At 53.5% G+C, this 24,977-nt stretch overlaps 1 protein-coding gene across 1 annotated transcript in view; it reads right to left on the minus strand.

Annotated features, from left to right (window-relative positions):
* Positions 1-9,647: 9,647 nt before the first annotated feature.
* The window catches only part of Acsf3 (acyl-CoA synthetase family member 3), a 57,571-nt gene continuing 42,241 nt past the window's right edge, over positions 9,648-24,977 (minus strand). Inside the window, exons 10-11 of the transcript XR_008215696.1 lie at positions 11,543-11,643; positions 9,648-11,254 (exon numbers count right to left, since the gene is read on the minus strand). The gene's annotated coding sequence lies outside the window, so the exon portion shown is untranslated. The remainder of the gene's footprint in view (positions 11,255-11,542; positions 11,644-24,977) is intronic.

Raw genomic sequence — 24,977 nt, forward strand, 5'->3', positions numbered from 1 at the left:
GGGAGGCTTGGGTACAAGGGAAAGAAGACTGGAGCAGGCCTGGGGTGTGGTCCATTATTGGGAGGTTGAGGCTCAGGTCTCCCCTCACTGGTCACTGCCCTGGGCTTTGGCCAGAGCTCCTCTGCCCCCTCCCTGCATCTGTCTGCATACCACGTGCATGTGGTAGTCACCGTGACTTTGGGGACACCTTCTCTGATGACAGCAATCACTTCCCAATGGTCCTCCCCAGCCTTGGCTGTCCCTGGTTGCAATCCTTGTGGCCATGAGGGGTCTTCAGACCTTGAGGGGAAGGAGTAGAGTCATCCAATGTTGCCAGGCAGACTAAGGTGGCTTGCACGGAAGAAAGCAGACGTTACTGGATTCAAGGCTCAAGAAGGACAGGAAGGGAGGGTGTCTGTCGCTGCCAACTGCTCTGTTCCTCTGTCCTGGCCTGGGCAGACCCAGGGTGGACTGGTGGAGACTTGGTTGATTTTCATACCTCACTGAGGGCCCAGACCCTGAACAGAAGGGACGAAGGCTGCACCAGGCTAAAGGGACCCCAGCTTTGCACCCAGGAGATCCATATGCTACCTGAAACCCATCTGCTCAGCCAGGGTTCTGAGCCCCACCCCTGAGTGGTGCCCCAGTGGCCAGAGACTCCAGGCTGGTCGGGGCTCTTTATCCTCACTCTCCCCCAGTGCTCCTCCTGGTCTCGTGGCTTTAAACACAAGCTAGAAGCTCTCAGCTCTTACACCCAGCTGACCCTATGGCCATCCCACCCCACAGATCTATGCCAGCATTCTCGGCTCAGGCGGCTCTTGGTCCAGGCGGCTCTTGGTCCACCACAACACCCTTCCCACCATTTTATCCCACTAGCCACCTCACATACAACTAATTAGTCCACCCCCAAGTACTCTTGGTCCACCCACTTCCTCCAGTGTCACCTTGTTCCTTGAGGTGCACTGAGTGGAGCACACCTTCCTTCCACTGTTACTCAGAGAACTCCTACTCATTCCTCAATGCCCAGTTCCAGGGATACCCTCAAGGGAGCACCCTCCCCATCTCAACCAAGGCTGTTCCTTCCTCCTCTGGCCTTCTGATGGGTACAGCTCCTATGTGGTTGCCCTAATGCTGCCCTTTGGACCTGGGAGAAGGACAAGAAGAGGGAGGGGGGAGAGGAGGAAAGGGAGGTATGGGGAGATGGGGAGAGAGGGGGAGAGAATGAGAATTCCCACACAGGAGCCTGCAAACCAGTGAAATACTATTGTCAACCCAAGGAGAACACACCTCTGAATGTATTGAGTGTTTCCAGAAAGGCTTGACAGCCCAGAGAACCCATCCTGAATGTGGGCATCACCATCCCATGGGCTGGAGTTCTGGACTGAGTAAAAAGGAGAAACAAGCTGAGCAGCTGTCCTAGTTGGGGTTACTATGATGAAACTCCATGACCAAAGCAACTTGGAGAGGAAAGGGCTACCCCTCCAGGTAACAGTCCTTCACTGATGGAAGTCGGGACAGGAACTCAAGCAGGGCAGGAACCTGGAGGCAGGAGCCAATGCAGAGGCCATGGAGGGGTGCTGCATACTAGCTTGCTCAGCCTGCTTTCTTATAGAACCCAGGACCACCAGCCCAGAGGTAGCACCACCCACAATGGGCTGGGCTCCCCCTCCTCCCCTGTCAATCACTCATTAAGGAAATATCCTCCCATGCTTGGCTGCAGCCCCATCTGGAGGCATTTTCTCAACTGAAGCTCCCTTCTCTCAGGTGGCTATAGCTTGTGTCAAGTTGATATAAAAGCAGCAGCAAAGTGCCGAGGTCACCTCTAGCTTCCTGGACCTGCCATCACTACCATCCACCACTCTGCTTTTTTTGACTGCAGATACAGAGTGACTTCCTCATCAGGATGGACTCAAACTGAGTCAAACAAACTCTTCCGTCCCTGAGGTTGTCAGGTACTCTGTCACAGCGATGAGGACAGTGACTAACAGAGCAGGTGTGACGCCATCTGGGCCTGGCCCACCTGGAGGGTGTCCAGACTGCCTGGGGATGGGACCAAGCAGTCCGAGTATTCATCTCTCCCACATATGGGGATGGGAGGGTGAGGGGATGAGAGAAGAGGCCCTTCAGAAGGGTAGCCCCTTGGGGGCTCTGAGGGCAAAGTTCTCTGGATGCTATGGCCTCCTCATGCTTCTGGCCTAGGGGTAAAGAGTGCCCCACCCCCTAACCTGGGGAGACACTTGGGGAGACCTGCCTCTGCTTCCCAGCCTTTCTTTAGCTCACTGCCTCATACCCAGACACAGGCCAAGCCCTTCTTTGGAGGGGTCTCTAAGGCCCACGAGGCCAAACCCTGTCTCCTCAGACCTTCCCAGACTGGGCACACCTATCAGCACCCATAGGTCCTGTATGTCCCAAGCCCTGATGAGAGTCCAGCCCTCTCAGGCTCCCCCGGGGAACTCCTCTTCTCCTGCCTCTATCTCCCCCAAGGGCCACATGAGACCAATGAGGCCTCTACTCACTGTTAACAGATGCATCCAAGCATGCGGAGGTAGAAGCAGGCGAATCTCTGAGCTCTGAGGTCAGCCTGGTCTATAGATGAATTCCAGGACAGCCAGGACTACATGGAGAAACCCTTTCTCAAAAAACAAACAAACAAAACCCCAACAACAACAAAGCAATGTATCCATTCATGGAGCAAGAAGCTGGCAGGGGCAGCCCAGCTTGTCCCTTGGAGGGTAGTTGAGGGTGGGCAGGGACCAGCCTGGGGCTTATCTTTGGTTAAAGAAATTTCAAGGCCGGGCATTGTGACACAGACCTTTAATCCCAGCATTCCAGAGGCAGAGGCAGATGGATCTCTGTGAGTTTGAGGGCAGCCAAGGCTACATAGTGAGACTCTCATACACACACACACACACACACACACACACACACACACACACACACACACACGAAAGAAAGAAAGAAAGAATAATTTTCAGCTTTATCAAGATCAAATGAGGCTTTCAGAGAAGCTATGTCACTCTGCATTAGTGTGACACTGGTGTGATGTTAAGTCAGTGTGGTTTACACCAGCACCACTAAGGGCCAAGTGCTAACCTGTGTTAACAAGGGGAGCTGATGGTGTCCCTTAGAGGCTCAGTGCTCTGGTTCCTGGGACACTGTCGCCCTGGGGTTCATTTGTAGGTGGGGGCTAGATGGGAAGTTAGTCCATGAGGGAAGGGGTGTTGTGTAACATTTTCCTCCCAGGTCAAAACATTCCATGCTGCAGGGAAGCTCTGTAAACAGGGAGGTAAATAGCTCAAAATAGCCCCAGGAAGTCCCTGAAACTGACTAGATTCACTAGGCCCCTTACTGTCAGAGTAAACAATAAAAGTTGAGAGTCCCTTCAGACGGAAGCCAAGCTACAAAGAAGACTCTAAGACCAGAACAGCTGCCTGGGAGAGGTTTAGACCAGCTGAGTCCCTTGGAAAGGACACTCCAAACTGCTGCGCTGCCTGCAGGCTGTAGAGTGTACTCCAGGTTTCCAGCTTTTGTGAGCTGTCTCCCATGTGGGGTGGGCTTTAGTAATGCTGCTGTCTTTGACATATTTCTGCTCTTGTAAGTAACCCCAATAAAACTCATTGGTTCGCCAAGAGGACTTTGGTGGTATCCGCACTTCGGTTTGTCATAGGTTCCCTATCTGGGGTGAGTGGCTGTGTCTAGCATCTCACACAATAGGGCCAGACCCAAGGCGGAAAAGAGTACAGGGGGCAGATCAGGAAGGCCTGGAGGAGTGGGATTTGTAGAGGGTTTTCCTGCCCTTTAAGCACCTCCCCTGGAGAGGAGGAGGAGTCTGTCCACAGCTGGACACAGATGCTGGAGATGCGCTACCCAGCATCCAGGCCTCTGCCCTCTGGTGGCCACAGGATGTAGTACATACAGGGTGCCCCCAGAGCCTTCAGGACCCTAGTAGGGAGCTGTTGTCCAGAAGCTCTTGCAAACACACACACCAAGAACAGTCACTTGCAAAGTATAGTTAAAAGATGGAGGTGCCTGGCACTGTGGCCGCTGTGTGCTGAGTGGAGACAAAAGCCATCTGATTGAAGGGCCCCAGCATACTTGCTTAGCCTAACGCCATTTTTAAGCAAGGCTTGAAAAGTAACTAAAGATCAGAAAAACAACTTGTACCCTGGATAAGAGCCAAGTCAGCAGGCGTGTCGAGCTCGGGGGAAAAACCACGAGCTGTCCTGAGTTTGAACCTGGCCTCATACGAATCGTCCAATCAGAACCCTGTAAACTATGCTTCCTGCTTCTGTACCCGCCCTTCCGCTGCCCAACCCTATAAAAACCCTCCACTCCAGCCCGTCGGCGCGCAAGTCTCTTCAGCCTCTGGAGGGACTGTATCGCCCCGGGTACCCGTGTTCCTGAATAAAGCCTCTTGCTGTTTGCATCTGACTTGTGGTCTCGGTGTGATCTCTGGGCGAGGGTCTCTCCAGAGGGAAGACTCCAGACGGGGGTCTTTCATGATGACACCGAATGTGAAGTTAGAGGCACAGATCATGTCTGTTGCGAAGACTTGTACTCAACAGCACTTCTAAACTCACTCAGCTTAGTCAGTCTTCCTGGGGCGTTGATGCTGGTAGAGCCAGGCAGACCCAGAGGGCAATACCTGTTGTAGTTTTCTCCATGTTACTGTATAAACACCAGGACCAAAAGTGCAATTTGGGGAGGAAAGGATTTCTCTTATCTTACCAGTTACAGTCCATCATTGAGCTATGTCAGGGTAGAAAGAAGCTTAAGTCAGGAACCTGGAGCCTGGAACTGAAGCACAGAATAACACTGTGTACCTGCTTGCTCCCTCCGCTTACACAGCCCACCTGGGCTAGGGATGGCTCTGCCCACAGTGGGCTGGACCCTCCAACATCAACGAGCAATTAAAAAAAAATGACTCACAGGCGTGTCCACTGGTGAAGCTGATAGAGGCAGTTCCTCAAATGAGGCTCCCTCCTCCCAGATGACTCTAGTTGGTGTCAAGTTGACAGAAATGAACCAGCGCACTGCGCACGGAGCCAGTGAGGACCAGCATCGCTCTGAAGCTCCCAGCGTGGTATTTGAGCTGAATTCGTGCAATGAGTGTGGGAATATTTCCCTTGTCTACACAAACAGGAAATCGGGATTAGCTCAGGACACTGAGATCTAGTTCCTGGACAGTGTTACACTGGCATTTTCTCACAGACACTGCATGGCCTATTACCGTCTGTTCCTCACCCACCTGGGCCTGCCCCTCTATCACTGGGCCAGCTATGGCATTAAACCACAGGCCAAGCAATGGTTCAGTGTGTGTAAACCCATCCTTGCCTATAACATAAGCCTGCTCACAGAGGAGACCAATCCTTTGTGAGCAGGCTGGATCTCCGCAAAGGGGTTGAGAGTAACAACATGATCTTAATGCTCTACAAAGAAAGAGCCCTGTGCAACTGCAGATGGCCAGAAGGGGTGCAGGTCCTCAGCTGCCCTATCTAAACCCTCCTCTGGATCTGGAACCCCTAATGTAAAATAAGTGACCCTCAACAGTGATGTCAGTGCACAGATGGCCCTATGGGTGCCCCAATCCCAAGCTCTTTTTGTGACTATAGGCATCTTCCTGAGTGACCAAAGTCCAGGCTTTTACTCCGAAAGCTGCAAGGGCATATGAATTCTCCCCAGGAGCCCTGCCCTTGGTATGTGTGCCAGACCCATCTCCAAAACCAGCTAGGAGTTTCAGCTCTATCTACCGAAAGCATCTCTCTTCCCATAGCCAACCCTTAACTTCTTGGCAAGTATTAGGGCAGTATCCCAGATAAAACTCTGGGCTTCCAAGAAAGACACAGGGATCACCCAATGACAGAGAAATGGAATGAGATCTACATGAACAGCCTGGACATGAGTGGGGGTAATGAAAGGCGAGGGTTGAGGGAAAGAGAGCTTGGGGGAGCGGGAGATCCCAGCTGGATCAACAACAGAGAGGGAGAACAAGGAATAGGAGACCATGGTAAATGAAGACCACATGAGAATAGGAAGAAGCAAAGTGCTAGAGAGGCCCACAGAAATCCACAAAGATACCCACACAACAGACTGCTGGCAATGGTCGAGAGACAGCCCAATCTGACCTACTCTGGTGATGGGATGGCCAAACACCCTAATTGTTGTGCTAGAAACCTCATCCAACTACTGAGGGATCTGGATGCAGAGATCCATGACTAGGCCCCGGGTGGATCTCTGGGAGTCCAATTAGCGAGAATGAGGAGGGTTTATATGAGCGAGAATTGTTGAGACCAAGGTTGGATAAAGCACAGGGACAAATAGCCAAATGAATGGAAACACATGAACTATGAACCAATGGCTGAGGGGTCCCCACTGGATCAGGCCCTCTGAATGGATGAGACAGTTGATTGGCTTGATCTGTTTGGGAGGCATCCAGGCAGTGGGACCAGATCTTGTGCTCATTGCATGAGTTGGCTGTTTGAAACCTGGGGCCTATGCAGGATTGTTTGGCTCAGCCTGGGAGGAGGGGACTAGACCTACCTGGACTGAGTCTACCAGGTTGACCTCAGTCTGTGAGGAAGGCTTTGCCCTGGAGGAGATGGGAATGGGGGGGGGTTGGGGGGAAGGTGAGGGGGACGGGAGGGGGGGAGAACAAGGGAATCCGTGGCTGATATGTAGAACTGAATTGTATTGCAAAATATATTAATAAAAAAAAAATATATACCAAAAAAAAAAAAAAAAAAAAAACTCTGGGCTTCACCCATGAACCATCAGTAGCCACTAGCCATATATGACTGCTTCAGTTATGAAAAATTCATACCCTCAATCCAGCCACACTTCAAGTATGTGCATGACTGGTGGAATGTGTTTAATAATATAAAAATAGGGAAGGTTCCTTTCACAGAAATGTTGTACCAGATGCATGAGAGTATTTTTCATCCTGTTGTTCTTTGGATCGGTTCATTTTTACTGTTTGGTAATGTTGATGCCCTAACTCGACGGGCTAATGTTTCATGAAAAAGCTGAAGGGCACAATTTTGTGTTTATGTTCTTTTAAACCAGACAAGGCAATTTCTTTTTGCAAAAAGTCCACACCATGAGGCCGGAAAGATGGCTCAGTGATTAAGAGTGATCACTGCTCTTGTAGAGGACCTGGGTTCAATTCCAAACACCCACTCCAGTTCCAAGGTCTCCAACACCCTCTTCTGAGCCCCAAAGGGTCCTGCATGCATGTGCTGTACATACACACTCAGATGCACATGCACGCATGCACACTCACACACACACACACACACACACACACACACACACACACACACACACACACACTGAACTTTTTAAAGAAGGGTGCACCATGACCTAAACTGAGCTGTCAGGCACACCAGGGCAGAACTCCCCCATAGTTTTATTCTAACACAGGTGGGCCTGCACCCTCCCAATCTGATGTGGTTGGCTAATTCATACTCGCCTCAAAGGGGAGGGTGTAAAAGCTAGTCAAGTCTCAGGAATGTCCAGGAGTTGGTCAAACAGGCGTGCACACAGTTTCACAATACAGGAGAGTTTTATGGAATCCTGGCCCTTGGCAGGCTAGCCACCTTTGATTGATAGGAGAAAAAACAGTTTCTAATAATTCCCTCTTCTTTATTATACGTTCTCAATGTTTTTCCCCCCATCAAACTCATCCAGCATATGTTGACTTTCTGAACTTTCTAGTAAAAGAAAATTACTGAAATAAGTGATTGGGGATTGTTTGGTTTTGATGGACCTTTGGGCCCCTAGTACAAGGAAATTTCTTATTATCTCTTTAGCATGGCTTAAGGTGAGCCTGTCTTCCTGGGGCGGTCCCTTGACCAGGTGACTGGCCTGGAATGTTGAGTCTCCATCCAGGCCAGAAATCCTCTTCTCTTGACCAGAAGAACCTTTCTTTCTAGGCCCTCACTGCTACTTTAGTCCCCCCTCTAAAGAGGGAACCATAAAATCAGGTAGGGACAGATCAGGGCCCTTCAGACACTTTGGGCATCTCTGGCTTCTGGCAAGAATGAGGCTGTCAAGGGGCCCAAGGGCATTTCTGGCCAAGAGATAAACTGGTTATTTTTCTTTGGAGTCTTTTAACCCTAGACTGCCTATCCAAATCTTACCTCCTGGATTGTCTTCGTCACCCCTGTGGAGGCAACCAGAACTGCCAGATGGAATTGGGGGAACAACCACTCTGGCTTCTTCCAGCTGAACGGGGGCATCAGATGCAGCAGCTGCTAACACCCCTGCAGTGGGACAACCTAAATTTAAAAACATTCTATTTATTTTATGTGTATGGGTATTTTGTCTGCAGTGTATCCGTGCACCTTGTGCTTGCCTGGTTCGCAAAGAAATCAGAAGACAGAGTTTAAGCCCCTGGGACTGGAACTTCAGATGGTTGTGGGTGCTGGGAATTGAACCTGGGTCTATCTGGGAAAGCAATATGTGTTCTTAACCACTGAGCCATCTCTCCAGCCCCGGTGAGCCTCTTTAAGAGACCCCAAAAGTGCATCAGCAGCTTCATGGCGTAACAGCCGTAACAGCCAAGTGTAGAACAGAAAAAAAAGTCCTTGGCTGGTGCTGGGAAAGAGGCGTGAAGGGGAAGTAAAGGCAAGAGTTATTAGCATTACCTTGGCAGGGAGCCGGGAGAAGCCAGAACAGAGGACACTTTAAAGATGTCCAAATCAAAGACATTAGAATCTCCTGATGGGCCCACAAGAGCCTCCATCTATTGGCTCCTCCTCATTTTTCCTTTGGCCTTTGAGGCAGGTCTTCCGAGTGATGAACCCGGCATCTGCTTTCAGGAATGTTGGTAGCTGTGGGGTCGCTAGCATCAGTGTGAGCTCCTTCTTAGATGGCTTCTGAAGACTGTTCTTCTCCCCATCAGCCTGGCAGAGTTTCCTCCCCAGGGCTCGGCCTGTTGACATCTCCCAGCTCTGCCTGAGCTTCTCTGGCCTGGTTCCTGCCTCTGGTGGTGATGCCAGCTCCCACACTGGCCCCTGTGGCAACCCCAGGTGTGATCCACTCTGTCCTGGGCCCAAGGTCCATGGTGGCTTGCCAGGAAGGCAGTGAGAAGGGCCAGCAGCTCCAGTCCAGGTGACCTAGGACCTGGCACCGTCAACCTAGTTTGGGCATTCTGGAAACCACGCTCCATCACGCATGCCACTCTAGGTGAGAACCCAATTTTATGTTCTTTACCACCTGGACCACAAATAAGTCTCACGAGTTGTTTCTTTTTAAATCTCCTGTATAATTCCATGTTCCTGTAAAAGGGAGGAGGCACCGGGCAAGCATGGGAAAGGAGGAAGGAAAGGAAGAACAGGATAGCCACAAGGGCCATCCTGTAGAAGGTCAGCCTGGGCTACAGAGTGAGACCTGGTCTTACCCCTTCCCCAATATAATCAATCAGCTAATTAAAAAGACATGGGTGTAGCTAGAGAGTTTCTCTGTGTAGCTTTGTGCCTTTCCCGGAACTCACTCTGTAGCCCAGGCTGGCCTTGAACTCATAGAGATCCACCTGTCTCTTTTTTTGGGGGGGGGACAATTTGTAGCTGGAGTTTTCTCTCCAGGTTCTGCCAATCCCCACCAGTCCCGGAGCCCACTTATAAAATAAACACACAGACTCTTATATTATTTAAACTGTTTGGCCTAATGGCTCAGGCTTCTAGCTATCTAGTTCTTACATCTTAAATTAACCCATTTCTATTAATCTATACTTTGCCACGTGGCTTGTGGCTTACCGGCATCTTTACATGTTGCTTGTCATGGCAGAGGCTGGCAGTGTCTCTCTCCCACTCAGCCTTCCACTTCCCAGAATTCTCTTCTCTGCTTGTCCCGCCTATACTTCCTGCCTGGCTACTGGCCAATCAGTATTTTATTTATACAGAGTGATATCTACAGCACATGGGGCCTGAAGTGGTGGCATATGAAGCTACTCAGGAGGTGGAGACAGGTGGATTGCCTGGGCAACTTCGTGAGACTGTGTCAAATTAAAGTAACCAAGGGCTGGGGCCGTGTCAATAGTAGAGGCTAGCCCAGCATGCATGAGACCCTGGAGTCAATCTTCACCAGCAGGGGAAAAAAAAAGTATGGAATGGAACATTCTAGATCCATGGTGGGTGGAGCAGAGAGGAGCCACCAGACTGCCTGCAGGCTCCTGCATCTCTGAGGACCTGGGGTCAGTCTCAGTGCTACATGGGTTAGGACAAGGGTGCGCCGATGGATGCAGCTCCTTAGGGCTTTTCCTGCGCTCCAAACCTCAGAGCACCCTCTGCCCAGCTGCTCTGGCACTAGCCATACCTGCCCTCCCCACCTGGCAGGGTACCTATCCAGGCAGAGGCCCAGCCTTGAGCTCACTTGGCTTCCTGTGTGTCCTGTCGGGTGCCAGAAGCGTCAACAGATTATAACTGGCTCCCACTCAGAATCTGCTGAAGTGCTTGGGGGCTGTGTTCCACCAGAATGAGGAGAGACATCCCCAGTCTAGAGGTTCCTGCCATGCCCACTAGCAGCAGCAGGGGGCAGTGTGGCTCTAGAGACTCGGCGGAGGAAGGCAAGGACCTGGTCCTGTAGCTTCCCTTGTCTTCAGACCAGGGGTGGGGGTTGGGGATGGGCTTTTGCATGCTGCTGTCTCCACCTGGTTCACACCTGTCCTCCTAACTCTCAGGGATGGAGGCCCCACACCTGCTCTGGGGCCCTGCACGTGGACCTGTCCAACCTAATGCTCCTGCTCCATCAGTTCGGGCCCAGAGGATTTTCTTCCATCACAGGTAACCTGGCACGTAGGTCGGGTCTCCTGTCTTACTATGATTTAAATGTGATGTGGCCACAGGGTGTGTGTGTGTGGGGCGGGGATCTGGAAGCCAGTCCAAGTAAGCAAACAAGCTGTGCTTCAGGGCAGAGGTGTCCCGTGGGTGCGGTTGGTCTCCAGAGGAACCCAGTTGTGAAGCAGTTTTTACACTGGACCAGCAGTCTCCAGGCTGCATTGGATGGGAAAACCCACCCCAGCAAAAGTGATCGTCAAGAAAGGCCACCACCACGTCACTGCCCCCAAACCCCTCCAGCTGTGGCCATGGGGGCTGGGCTTTGGTGAAACCAGGCCGCCCTCCTTGGGGACAGGTGGGTCACATTTGGCCAAATCCAGAAAGGCAAGTGGGGGTTGGGTGGCTTCTTCCGGGCAGGCAGAGCTGGGGCTGGGAGTCTAGCCCATGGTGCGTCACAGCAGCCCCTCCTCACGAACCACAGGTCTCCAGGATGCACAGCTCTGTGTAGGGTCAGGCCATTTCTACTCAGCTCGGGGTGGGGGGGGGGGCCTGCCTGCCCACCCGGTCCTCCTCCCCAGGGCCCCTCCCCCCTACCACCACTCTGTCCTTCATCCCTTCAATCCCACGCTGGCATCCAGGGAGAGGAAGAGGGCGGGGTACAGAGGGCAGGGTGCAGAGGGTAGGGGTGTAGGGGGGGGTGCAGAGGGGGGATGCAGAGGGCAGGGTGCAGAGGGCAGGGTGCAGAGGGTAGGGGTGCAGAGGGCAGGGTACAGAGGGCAGGTACTTACCCCCACTCCTCTGGTTCAGCTGGAATTGCTTCTGCAGACTTCCTGAGTGGCCGTGAGCCTCGAGTCAGGACTGGTGGGGCAGGTGGTCAAAGAGAGTAAACCTAGAGCGGGGGACACCACGGGGGGCTCAGTGGCTGGGCTACTGCCTTCCTCATGGCATTGCCACGGGGAGCTCAGTGGCTGGGCTACTGCCTTCCTCATGGCATTGCCACGGGGAGCTCAGTGGCTGGGCTGTTGCCCTCATGGCATTACCACGGGAAGCTCAGTGGCTGGGCTACTGCCCTCATGGCACTACCTCCTAATCTAGTTTGTTGGCCATGCCAAGGGCTGTGATCACAGGCCACCGACCATGGCTGTTGGGTGTGTGTGGTGAGGGAGCTGCAGGGTCAAGAGCTGGAGGCAGCCAGAGCACTGGCTGGGGGCTGCTGCAAATGCTGGCAACTGGGTGTTCGTTAGTTTGTTTTTTAAGACAGGGTTTCTCTGTGTGCTGAACTTTCTTTGTACACCAAGCTGGTCTCGAACTCAGAACTCACAACTCAGAGATCCGCCTGCTTCTGCTTCCCAAGTGCTGGGATTAAAGGTGTGGGCCACCACTGCTCTTTCCTTCCTTCCTTTCTTTCTTTCTTTCTCTTTCTTTCTTTCTTTCTTTCTTTCTTTCTTTCTTTCTTTCTTTCTTCTTTTTTCTTAATAGAAGGGTTTATTTGGGGCTTATGGTTTATGAGGGATAGGAGTCCATCACCATCGCCATCATGGCAGGGAGTGTGGCAATAGGCAGCCATGGCACTGGAGCAGCAGCTGAGAGCTTGGCATCCTGAGTCTCCAACGCCAGGATGTTGCAATGACTACCAGTGGCCACGGTAATTGCTTCCTGTTGTCAGGGAAGCTCAGTGTTGGCTGAGGTCACCTCACAGGCCTCCCCTGGGGAGACCAGGGCACCACTGGGGTTGAGGGGGGAGGGAACTCATCTGCCAAAGTAGGAGTGGGTAGAAAGGCCAGAGGTCATCCCTTCCTATCTTACCACCCTTCCCAGCCCAGCTGCTCAGAGAGCAAAGAGCAAGAGCAAGGGATAGGTGTGCACGGGGGTCCTGAGCCACGCTAGGAAGTCCTGTTTCCAACCCTTTCCACTCTGAACTGGGATTGTTGCCTTTCAGGCAATTCCAAGAGGGCTGATGACAAATTGGGGCGCAAAGAATCTGAAGCAGCCAAATAAATCACATTAATGACCATTCAGATAGAATCAGTCTCTGGACTAGAACCCATTTAGCTGACGAGACATTGCTGCTGCCCCCCACCCCTATCTGGATGCTTTCCAGCTGGCCGCCCCTGAGGATTCACGGGATTGCCTCACAGTTTGGAAAGAGGGGACCCACCTGTGTGTCCCTTTTAGCCACAGAGTCCAAGAAGAAGGCTGAATCCATGAGGAAGATGGGGGGGAAATTGGTCCTCAGGGGCCATGGTCCTTCCTGCTGCTCTGTTTTCCACACAGACGTGGACTGGCAGAAGCCAGGAAACAGGTGCATGCAGGGAAATGTGGGAGCCTCCTGCCAGGTCCAGAGTTCCAGGCTGAGCTGGCCATGAGTTCACAGAGACAGGTTAAGGACAGTGCTGGAGCTGGTGTCTGCTGAGGAGACCCTCTGGACCACATCTGGGCCTGTACTGCCCCTCTGCTAGAAATGCCAGATGTGTAGCCCCATCTGGCTGCCCACCCCTCACTATGCCTTTGCCCGTGTTAGACGGTTGTGAGACACACAGCACCCACCTGCAGGCCGCCTCCCACCACCAGCTCACTTTTCCTTCAGTGGCCCTGCAGCCAGACCCTCCATACTGGTAGAACATTCTAGACTCCTCCGTAGGTCCCTGCACACCTCGGGAACCTGCCCTTTGGCTGCCTCCAGGCTACTCTCCTTGGTCACTGCCTCCTGCCCTCCTATGGGCAGCTGACCCCTCTGAGGTTTCTGTCTCCCAAAGCACTTGTCTTTCCCAAGGGGACAGTCGCTAAGTCACTGCAGGGTCCTCCTGCCATTCCTGGACTCTCATCGCTGCTGTGAACAGTGCCAGACCAGAGTCTCACCACAAGGCTCGCTCAGTGTTAGCCAAGGTCACCTTGGGGCCAAGGGCGAGGCACTGGCTCTGTAGTAGGTGTGTACCCATCCAGGACCCACCCTTGATACCTCCATCTTCTGGCTTTTTGTTTGTTTGTTGAGACAGGGTTTCTCTGTGTACCCCTGGATGTCCTGGAACTCGCTCTGTAGTCCAGGCTGTCCTCGAACTCACAGAGATCTGTCTGCCTCTGCCTCCCGAGTGCCAGAATTAAAGGTGTGTGCCACCACTGCTGGGCCAGACACCTCTATTTTCTGCGGCCACGTCCTCTCCCAAGTCCCTGTGCCATGGCGCTGTCTCCTCCCTGATCTCTGCCTCAGTCCCTTGGGTCGTTACCTCACATCAGACTGAAGTCTTGTGGCAGCCTGTCTGAGAAGTGTCAGTATCTGGTGGACTTGTGTTCTGGGCGAGTGGATGTGCTGCAGTGTGTGAGTGATCCCCAGGGTGGATGTGCTGCAGTGTGTGAGTGATCCCCAGGGTGGATGTGCTGCAGTGTGTGAGTGATCCCCAGGGTGGATGTGCTGCAGTGTGTGAGTGATCCCCAGGGTGGATGTGCTGCAGTGTGTGAGTGATCCCCAGGGTGGATGTGCTGGAGAGTGGGGGGTCCCAAGGTGGATGTGCTGCAGTGTGTGAGTGATCCCCAAGGTGGATGTGCTGCAGTGCGTGAGTGATCCCCAAGGTGGATGTGCTGGAGAGTGGGGGGTCCCCAAGGTGGATGTGCTGCAGTGTGTGAGTGATCCCCAAGGTGGATGTGCTGCAGTGTGTGAGTGATCCCCAAGGTGGATGTGCTGCAGTGTGTGAGTGACCCCCAAGGTGGATGTGCTGCAGTGTGTGAGTGATCCCCAAGGTGGATGTGCTGGAGAGTGGGGGGTCCCAAGGTGGATGTGCTGCAGTGTGTGAGTGATCCCCAAGGTGGATGTGCTGAGGAGTGGGGGGTCCCAAGGTGGATGTGCTGTGTTTCAGTCAGGCATCTGCCATCTTCCTTCAGGCCTCCAGGGCAGGGTGGGTTCTACTGATAGTTGCAGCTTGGTGGCAGGGAATAGTGTGGCCTGACTTGGTGGCCTGTGTTCCCATAGTATGTGGGAAGGTCACAGAAGGTGGCCGGGGCTCAGCAGGTCAAGATTCTCCCCAAAGCTCCTCTCCTCTCCTAATGAATGTGCAAATGAAGGCCTTCATTAAAATGGTCGTGGGGTGGGCTCTTGTTGGACCTTTGGTCACAGACGGCCTGAACTTCAGCCTCCAGCTCCACCAGACTGCACTCAGGAGGGGGCAGGGACAGCCAGAGGACTGTTCAGTCACGTGGGGAGGACAGACACTGGGGGATGGTCCCCACCTGTGTCTGGGTCACTGCTGTGGCAAGGACAAGGGGTATCTCAAATGCACCACCGGAAACAGAGCCACTGACTTGGATACTGAAAGGGCCGAGGGCAGTGCCAGTCACGGATGGCAGGAGCTGGCACTGAGTGAGGGGACAAAGGTGTGGATTTGGGTGTCGGTCACGAACCTCCTGATGCTCAGTGGGAGAACTGCAGTCTGTGGAAGTGTGACCCTTGAGCCCGGGGGCAGCGACACACAGCGACTCACAGGCAGATCTCTGTGAGTTCAAGGCCAGCCTGGTCTACAAAGCGAGATCAAGGACAGGCACCAAAACTACACAGAGAAACCCTGACTCAAAAAACCAAAAAACCAACCAACCAAACAAACAAAAATGCACCAAGATGTCAGAGGAGCACTCCACAGAAAGTCAAGCCTGTCCAGCCTCGTCATGGCCATGAGGCTCCATTCAGTGAACAACTGCAAAGTCCCATAAGAGAAGTCATGGCCGCTTCATACTGGATATGTACCTAGAAAATGTGAAGGCTCTTGCTAAAAGAACATAAGCTTAATTTATAGTTTCTAAATAAGCGGAGAGGAAAAAATGCAGAGGTTATACAACATAAGCAGGAAGAAGGGAGCCAGCGCAGGAAGACAGGTGGTGTAAACTCACTGGTAATCACAACAAATGGTTAATCTTACTAAGACATGGTTTATCAGATCGGATTAAAACCAGGAATATCGTTACACATTGAACCGCGCCTTGCAAGAGGTGGGGGAGAGAAGTACAAAGATGGACTACTTAAGTGCCAACCTGGAGGGAGGACCAGCAGTGCGGTGGAGGGAGGACCAGCAGTGCGGTGGAGGGAGGACCAGCAGTGTGGTGGAGGGAGGGAGGACCAGCAGTGTGGTGAAGGGAGGGAGGACCAGCAGTGCAGTGGAGGGAGGGAGGACCAGCAGTGTGGTGGAGGGAGGGAGGACCGGCAGTGCGGTGGAGGGAGGGAGGACCAGCAGTGCGGTGGAGGGAGGGAGGGAGGACCAGCAGTGTGGTGGAGGGAGGGAGGACCAGCAGTGCGGTGGAGGGAGGGAGGACCAGCAGTGCGGTGGAGGGAGGGAGGGAGGACCAGCAGTGTGGTGGAGGGAGGGAGGACCAGCAGTGTGGTGAAGGGAGGGAGGACCAGCAGTGCAGTGGAGGGAGGGAGGACCAGCAGTGTGGTGGAGGGAGGGAGGGAGGACCAGCAGTGTGGTGGAGGGAGGGAGGACCACAGTGCGGTGGAGGGAGGGAGGGAGGACCAGCAGTGTGGTGGAGGGAGGATCAGCAGTGCGGTGGAGGGAGGGAGGATCAGCAGTGTGGTGGAGGGAGGATCAGCAGTGCGGTGGAGGGAGGGAGGATCAGCAGTGTGGTGGAGGGAGGACCAGCAGTGAGGTGGAGGGAGGACCAGCAGTGCAGTGGAGGGAGGGAGGACCAGCAGTGTGGTGGAGGGAGGACCAGGAGTGCAGTGGAGGGAGGGAGGACCAGCAATGTGGTGGAGGGAGGACCAGCAGTGCAGTGGAGGGAGGGAGGACCAGCAGTGCGGTGGAGGGAGGGAGGACCAGCAGTGTGGTGGATGGAGGGAGGACCAGCAGTGCGGTGGAGGGAGGACCAGCAGTGCAGTGGAGGGAGGGAGGACCAGCAGTGAGGTGGAGGGAGGGAGGACCGGCAGTGCGGTGGAGGGAGGGAGGACCAGCAGTGCGGTGGAGGGAGGGAGGGAGGACCAGCAGTGCGGTGGAGGGAGGGAGGACTAGCAGTGTGGTGGAGGGAGGGAGGACCGGCAGTGCGGTGGAGGGAGGGAGGACCAGCAGTGCGGTGGAGGGAGGGAGGGAGGACCAGCAGTGCGGTGGAGGGAGGGAGGACTAGCAGTGTGGTGGAGGGAGGGAGGACCGGCAGTGCGGTGGAGGGAGGGAGGACCGGCAGTGTGGTGGAGGGAGGGAGGGAGGACCAGCAGTGTGGTGGAGGGAGGATCAGCAGTGCGGTGGAGGGAGGGAGGATCAGCAGTGTGGTGGAGGGAGGATCAGCAGTGCGGTGGAGGGAGGGAGGATCAGCAGTGTGGTGGAGGGAGGACCAGCAGTGCGGTGGAGGGAGGGAGGACCAGCAGTGCGGTGGAGGGAGGGAGGGAGGACCAGCAGTGTGGTGGAGGGAGGATCAGCAGTGCGGTGGAGGGAGGATCAGCAGTGCGGTGGAGGGAGGGAGGATCAGCAGTGTGGTGGAGGGAGGACCAGCAGTGCAGTGGAGGGAGGACCAGCAGTGCAGTGGAGGGAGGGAGGACCAGCAGTGTGGTGGAGGGAGGACCAGGAGTGCAGTGGAGGGAGGGAGGACCAGCAATGTGGTGGAGGGAGGACCAGCAGTGCAGTGGAGGGAGGGAGGACCAGCAGTGCGGTGGAGGGAGGGAGGACCAGCAGTGTGGTGGATGGAGGGAGGACCAGCAGTGCGGTGGAGGGAGGACCAGCAGTGCAGTGGAGGGAGGGAGGACCAGCAGTGAGGTGGAGGGAGGGAGGACCAGCAGTGCGGTGGAGGGAGGGAGGGAGGACCAGCAGTGTGGTGGAGGGAGGGAGGACTAGCAGTGTGGTGGAGGGAGGGAGGACCAGCAGTGCGGTGGAGGGAGGGAGGACCAGCAGTGTGGTGGAGGGAGGACCAGCAATGGGGTGGATGGAGGGAGGACCAGCAGTGCGGTGGAGGGAGGGAGGACCAGCAGTGTGGTGGAGGGAGGGAGGACCAGCAGTGCGGTGGAGGAAGGGAGGGAGGACCAGCAGTGTGGTGGAGGGAGGACCAGCAGTGCGGTGGAGGGAGGGAGGACCAGCAGTGTGGTGGAGGGAGGGAGGGAGGACCAGCAGTGTGGTGGAGGGAGGATCAGCAGTGCGGTGGAGGGAGGGAGGATCAGCAGTGTGGTGGAGGGAGGATCAGCAGTGCGGTGGAGGGAGGGAGGATCAGCAGTGAGGTGGAGGGAGGACCAGCAGTGCGGTGGAGGGAGGGAGGGAGGACCAGCAGTGTGGTGGAGGGAGGATCAGCAGTGCGGTGGAGGGAGGGAGGATCAGCAGTGTGGTGGAGGGAGGATCAGCAGTGCGGTGGAGGGAGGGAGGATCAGCAGTGAGGTGGAGGGAGGACCAGCAGTGCAGTGGAGGGAGGGAGGACCAGCAGTGTGGTGGAGGGAGGACCAGGAGTGCAGTGGAGGGAGGGAGGACCAGCAATGTGGTGGAGGGAGGACCAGCAGTGCAGTGGAGGGAGGGAGGACTAGCAGTGCGGTGGAGGGAGGGAGGACCAGCAGTGTGGTGGATGGAGGGAGGACCAGCAGTGCGGTGGAGGGAGGACCAGCAGTGCAGTGGAGGGAGGGAGGACCAGCAGTGAGGTGGAGGGAGGGAGGACCAGCAGTGCGGTGGAGGGAGGGAGGGAGGACCAGCAGTGTGGTGGAGGGAGGGAGGACTAGCAGTGTGGTGGAGGGAGGGAGGACCAGCAGTGCGGTGGAGGGAGGGAGGACCAGCAGTGTGGTGGAGGGAGGACCAGCAATGGGGTGGATGGAGGGAGGACCAGCAGTGCGGTGGAGGGAGGGAGGACCAGCAGTGTGGTGGAGGGAGGGAGGACCAGCAGTGCGGTGGAGGAAGGGAGGGAGGACCAGCAGTGTGGTGGAGGGAGGACCAGCAGTGCGGTGGAGGGAGGGAGGACCAGTAGTGTGGTGGTCGGAGGACCAGCAGTGCAGTGGAGGGAGGGAGGACCAGCAGTGTGGTGGAGGGAGGACCAGCAGTGCAGTGGAGGGAGGACCAGCAGTGTGGTGGAGGGAGGACCAGCAGTGCAGTGGAGGGAGGGAGGACCAGCAGTGAGGTGGAGGGAAGACCAGCAGTGCAGTGGAGGGAGGGAGGACCAGCAGTGTGGTGGAGGGAGGACCAGCAGTGCAGTGGAGGGAGGGAGGACCAGCAGTGTGGTGGAGGGAGGGAGGACCAGCAGTGCGGTGGAGGGAGGACCAGCAGTGCAGTGGAGGGAGGGAGGATCAGCAGTGCGGTGGAGGGAGGGAGGATCAGCAGTGCGGTGGAGGACCAGCAGTGAGGTGGAGGGAGGGAGGACCAGCAGTGTGGTGGAGGGAGGATCAGCAGTGAGGTGGAGGGAGGACCAGCAGTGTGGTGGATGGAGGGATGACCAGCAGTGCGGTGGAGGGAGGACCAGCAGTACAATGGATGGAGGGAGAACCAGCAGTGCAGTGGAGGGAGGGAGGACCAGCAGTGAGGTGGAGGGAGGACCAGCAGTACAATGGATGGAGGAAGGACCAGCAGTGATGTGGAGGATCAGCAGTGCAGTGGAGGGAGGGAGGACCAGCAATGGGGTGGAGGGAGGGAGGACCAGCAGTGCAGTGGAGGGAGGACCAGCAGTGCAGTGGATGGAGGGAGGACCAGCAGTGTTGTGGATGGAGGGAGGACCAGCAGTGGGGTGGAGGGAGGGAGGACCAGCAATGGGGTGGAGGGAGGGAGGACCAGCAGTGGGGTGGAGGGAGGACCAGCAGTGTGGTGGATGGAGGGAGGACCAGCAGTGGGGTGGATGGAGGGAGGACCAGCAATGGGGTGGAGGGAGGGAGGACCAGCAATGGGGTGGAGGGAGGGAGGACCAGCAGTGCGGTGGAGGGAGGACCAGCAGTGTGGTGGAGGGAGAAGGAGTTAGTAGCGTCCACTCAGACATGCAACAATTGACACGAGGGCCAGGAACTCGGGGTTGCCAAATGGCTGAGAAAGTCTTGCGGACTCTATGGTGGTCACTTTGTGGGGTCAGGTCAGTAAAGCAGACATTGGCACTGCAGGTCCACTGCCAGTCAGGCAGAACGTGTCCTTAGGGCAGAGTCCTTGTCTCAAAGGTCTGGAATCCAGAGGTAAGTTTACAATGCTAAGAGGGGAAGTTTGTTCCCAAACAACTCACAACAGTACAACAGTGTTCTCTCTTTCTCTCTCTCTCTCTCTCTCTCTCTCTCTCTCTCTCTCTCTCTCTCTCTCCCCCTCCCTCCCTCTCTGTCTCTGTCTCTCTCTCTCTGTCTGTGTGTGTGTGTGTGTGTGTGTGTGTGTGTGTGTGAGACACTCAGTGACAGTGGGGCAGGTCCCATACTCTTGGGAACTGAGGCTGGCACCAGCTCAGCTTGGGCTCCCAGGAGTGCCGAGCATATCCAGAAGGATGGACCACAGATCAGCAACCAGGACACTTCCCGAAAGATGGAGGAAGGTACACAGGACACACAGACAGACACAGAGGCCTGAGCCACCTCATGCCCACAAGTCTGAAACCTGCATGAGACCCATACATGCTCACGTGGAATTCTAAGTGAGCCATTAGCCTCTGGGAAATGGAATCTGGGGCCTGACACCCCACTCTTCCTCCTATGGAGCTCAGACAGAGGTTATGAGGTTTCAGAGGCCAGTTTACTCCCCTGCAAAACCTCAGATTAAAAGTAGTCCTGCATCCTGCAGCCAAACCCCACGGCGAGAAGTCTGTGTCAGATCTGAACTTTCGGCTGTCTCAGAGGCACATTCGCCACCTGGAATGTGACACCCAGCAGGGTCTGGGGTTGCTTCCAGAGCCAACATACTGTAGTTCCCAGCATGACTTGCAAAGATTCTCACCAAGTGGGGTCCAGGACCAGATGGAGCCTCGGGCGTTCAACTAGGCTTTCTTTGGAAATGAGTTTGCAGGAAACAAAAACACTAAAACAAAACCCAAACAAGGTTGCTTTTCAGGGCCTTCTGGGTTTTAGAACTGGAAATAGGATCCTGCAGAGCCACAGTCTGATCCAACAGGGTAGCTCTGCCCTCACACACCCACACACCTGCAACCCTGTATGGTTGTTCCAGAAGGAGGGTCTGCAACAGGAAGTCCCCAAAAGAGACTGGACCTCTAGGTCCATTCACCTTAATGGCGACAACCTGAACAGAATTCAGTGCTTGCTCAGTGAGCATGGCAGTCCTTGGAGCAGCCATGGATTAGCTGGTCGGTGCCAGGGTCCTATGCGGGGGGTGGGGGGGTGGCGGGGGGGGGTGTAGTGGGGAGGAAGGTGAGGAGGAGGAAGGAGCCGGAAGGAGCCGCAGGCTTTATTTCAGCAATGCAGGAAGAGAAGGAAAGAAAGCCGTAAGGGAGGGGACAGAACGCTGGACAGTTCAGAGAAGAAACCAGGAAAGGAGCCAGGCTGGGGGGCCTGAGGATCAACACAAGCCATCCCAGAGCACTCCAGTAACCAATTTAAAAATGAAGGACAAAACCATCTCACTCCGGGTCCACCAAAGGCTGCTGACAGGCTGAAGACAGAAACTACCCAGAGGAACGTGCGAAAGGTGTGGTGTGGGCTCCAGGGTGTGGTCTTGTAGGATCGGACTTAGGCAAATTCATCTATAAATTCTGCACCTCCAATCAGAATCCTAGAGGCTTTTTGTTTAGAGAAGCTTTGTTAGAAATAAGTTCTGGGTCACAAAGAAAAGAGACCACTACTCCAACGGAATTGGTAAATTCAGGGTCACAAAGAAAAGAGACTACTCCAACGGAATTGTCTGGACAGAGCAAACTTTACCCTTGATCAAGAGGGCACTAGGAAGAGTGAACACAGACAGGAACTGACCGTGTCTTTTCCACATTGGCTGGAGTCTGACCTCACATGCTTATTCAATAGGCTAGTCTTAAAAGAATCACTTTGCTATTTTATGTGTATGGGCATTTTGCCTGCATGTAGGTATGTGTACTACACACGTCTGGTGCCCACAGACGTGTGGTCTGAACAGGGCATCCAGTACCCTGGAACTGGAGTTATGGATGGTTGTGAGCCATCATGTAGGTGCTAGGAACTGACGCTGGGTCCTCTCTAAGAACAAGTGCCTAACTGTTCTGGCTGGAGTCGCCTCTCCAGCCCCAAATTATATATCTAAATTAGTTTACCAAGTAGTGGGTTTCCATAAGGGAATCTTTAAAAAAATGTATATAGGGTTATATAAGGCCATTTTCACTGATGTATTTATTTAAATAATAAATCAGTAAAGTTTCTAATTGGAACAAACTCAACCATATCCATACTAAAAAAATCCACAATTGTAAATAGGAACTAGCAGAATAAATATCTAGGTTACATAATAATTTAAAGGAATGTTTTATATATATATATATATATATATATATATATGAATTACACACAAATACATACACACATATATATATATAGTTTGTTTGAGACTGGGTCTCTTTATGTAGTCCTGGCTGTCTTGGAACTCACTATGTAGACCAGGCTGGCCTCAAACACACAGAGATCCTTCTGCCTGTGCCTCCCATGTGCTGGTTTAAAGGCCTGTGCCACTATGCCCAGCCTTTCATTACATATATATTTTTTAAACAGTTAAAATATTTATTTATGTATATATGTGTGTGCACATGCCACAGGGCATGTGTGATAAGAACGACATCAGGGAGTCCTTTCTCTCTGGGGTTGAACTCAGGTCCTCTGCCTTGACAGAGGACCTTTACCTGCTGAGCCGTCTCCATGGCCTCTCCAGTGAATTCTTCATATATTAAGTTGGTATTTAAAAAACACAAAAGGCAGTTACAGCTCTATCTTTTTTTATTATTTATTTATTTATTTATTTACTTATTTATTCATTCATTCATTCATTCATTCATTCATTCATTCATTTATTTATTTATTGAGACAGGGTTTCTTGGTGTAGCCCTGGCTGCCCTGGAGCTTGTTCTGTAGACTAGGCTGGCCTTGAACTCAAGAGTTCTGCCTGCCTCTGCCTCCAGGATGCTGGGATTAAAAGTGTGTGTCACCACCACCCAGCTTTGTTTTCATATTTTTAATTTTAAGGTACAATAAAATCAGTGGGATAATCTTTTTGTATACTGTGAAGATGTGTCTTTGTCAAGGCATCTTCTGATTGGTTTAATAGAGAGCTGAATGGCCAATAGCTAGGCAGGAGAGGCTAGGCGGGACTTCTGGGTAGAGATAGGAATGCTGGGAAGAAAAGGGGTGGGATTCACCAGTGAGACTCAGAGCAAGTCAGTCACACAGTATGAAGGAGAGGTAATGAGCCATGTGGCAAAACATAGATTAACATAAACGGGTTAATTTAAGTTTTAAGAGCTAGTTGGGAACAAGCCTAAGCTAAGGGCAAGCTTTTAAAATTAATAAGAAGTCTCCATGTCATGATCTGGGAGCTGGCCATCCAAAGAAAGACCTGCTACAATCAGGACTATTTTTCTCTTTCTTGCCTCCCTCCTCCCTTATTTGAGACAGGGTCTGCTGGCCTTGAACTCAGGGCAATGCTCCTGCCTCCACCTCCCAAGTGCTGGAATTACAGGCATACATATACCACCTGGGTGGATCAAACCCAGGGATTTGGGCATGGTAGACTTGTACTCTGCCAACTGAATTACACTCCCAGCCCTCTTCACGAGTGTTCACCTGTAGAAATGCCCCAATGATCTTTCCTACAACATTCCCAAAACAATCTTCTATGGCTACAGTCACATAAGACATTGAATGCCAACTCTCTTTCCTATTTGTTGCTTATAATTCATCCTTAAGTGTTGAACATCTAATATTTTCACTGTTAGACATTGTCTTGGTCCACTAATTCCTCTACTTCCTCCTAGAGCCACAGAAAAGCCCTGCTTTTACAAAGACATGCTGGAGCCTGTCATGTATGAATGAACTCCTTTGGTGCACTGGACTCATCGCAGGAACAGTAGAGAGTGCTGGTGGAATTACACTCTGTCAGCATTCAAGACTCAAGACATCTTTTCCCAGGCAGGGAGGCAGCTGACTTCAATACTGCTCCACCTACAGACCAACTGGGCCTCCAGTCACCAGCGAAGTCTGGGATTCACACACACACACATATATATGTGTATATTGGTTTTTCAAGACAGGGTTTCTCTGTGAAACAGTCCTGGCTATCCTGGAACTCACTCTGTAGACCAGGTTGGTCTCAGACTCATAGAGATCCACCTATCCCAGCTATTTTATACATTTTTAATGAGCGTTTGGCCTGCATTTATGCCTGTGCCCAACATATGTGCATGTCTGGTGCCCAAAGAAGCCTGAAGAGGGCATTGTATCCCCTAGAACTGGGATTACAGACAGTTGTGAGCTGTCGTATAGGTGCTGGGAATCAAACCTGGGACCTCTGGAAAGCAGCCAGTGCTCTCAACCACTGAGCAATCTCTCCAGTCTCATGGGTCTCACTTCCTGATGATGACCAAAGGAAATATAGCAAGAACCTCCTACTCAACAAACTGGTTCGTGTGGGGAGGCAGGCATGCAGGGTCAGCCACTCCTCCTGCCCTTCCACTGTTTAAAATGCCTTTTAAAGAGTGGTTTTTCTCTGCTTTGGGTGGGCTTGCTGTTCTGGGGCAGGAGCAAGTGTCTACAAGCAGGGTCAATGCAGAACTGGAGATGTCCTGTGGACCCCATGACCTGTCAGGAACTGCAGAGTCCCACACCTTCCTCCAGACATCTAACCCTGCTCTCGCTGATGGACATTGGTTGCTGGAGCTTCTGAAGCAGCTGTTTCATTTAGGGAGACATTTCTGAGACCAGGACTGCTTTGTCTGTGGACACCCATGTGTACATGTGTTTTATGTATGTTCAGTGTCCATGTGCGCCTGTTGGCATGTGTGCATGATCCAGCCAGCCTGGTGGAGCCCTGCCCTTTTCTAAGGTAGAGCTCTTTCCTATTAAAGCAGGTGCTGGGGAACACGGCTGAGGCACCAACGTGTGGCTGCTGGCTGGTGTATTTTTTTACTGGGGTGGGGGTGGGGGTGGGGGAGAGCCCGGGATGAGGGACACTGACAGCTTAATGGTCTATCATCCTTGCAGATGATCAGCCTGTCATTAGGGGCTACACCCTGCAAGTCAATGCCCTCCTTGTGCTTCAGAGAGGATCCAGAGAGTGGGGAATGGCCACCAAGGATGGGACATGCAGATGTGCCTGACCCAGCTGAGCCTGATCTGGACCCTAACCTGAGCGCCACATGTGA

This window comes from Peromyscus californicus, unplaced genomic scaffold (genome assembly GCF_007827085.1).
Source record: "Peromyscus californicus insignis strain IS unplaced genomic scaffold, ASM782708v3 Scaffold_8__1_contigs__length_139910024, whole genome shotgun sequence".
In the NCBI taxonomy this organism is placed as follows: Eukaryota; Metazoa; Chordata; class Mammalia; order Rodentia; family Cricetidae; genus Peromyscus; species Peromyscus californicus.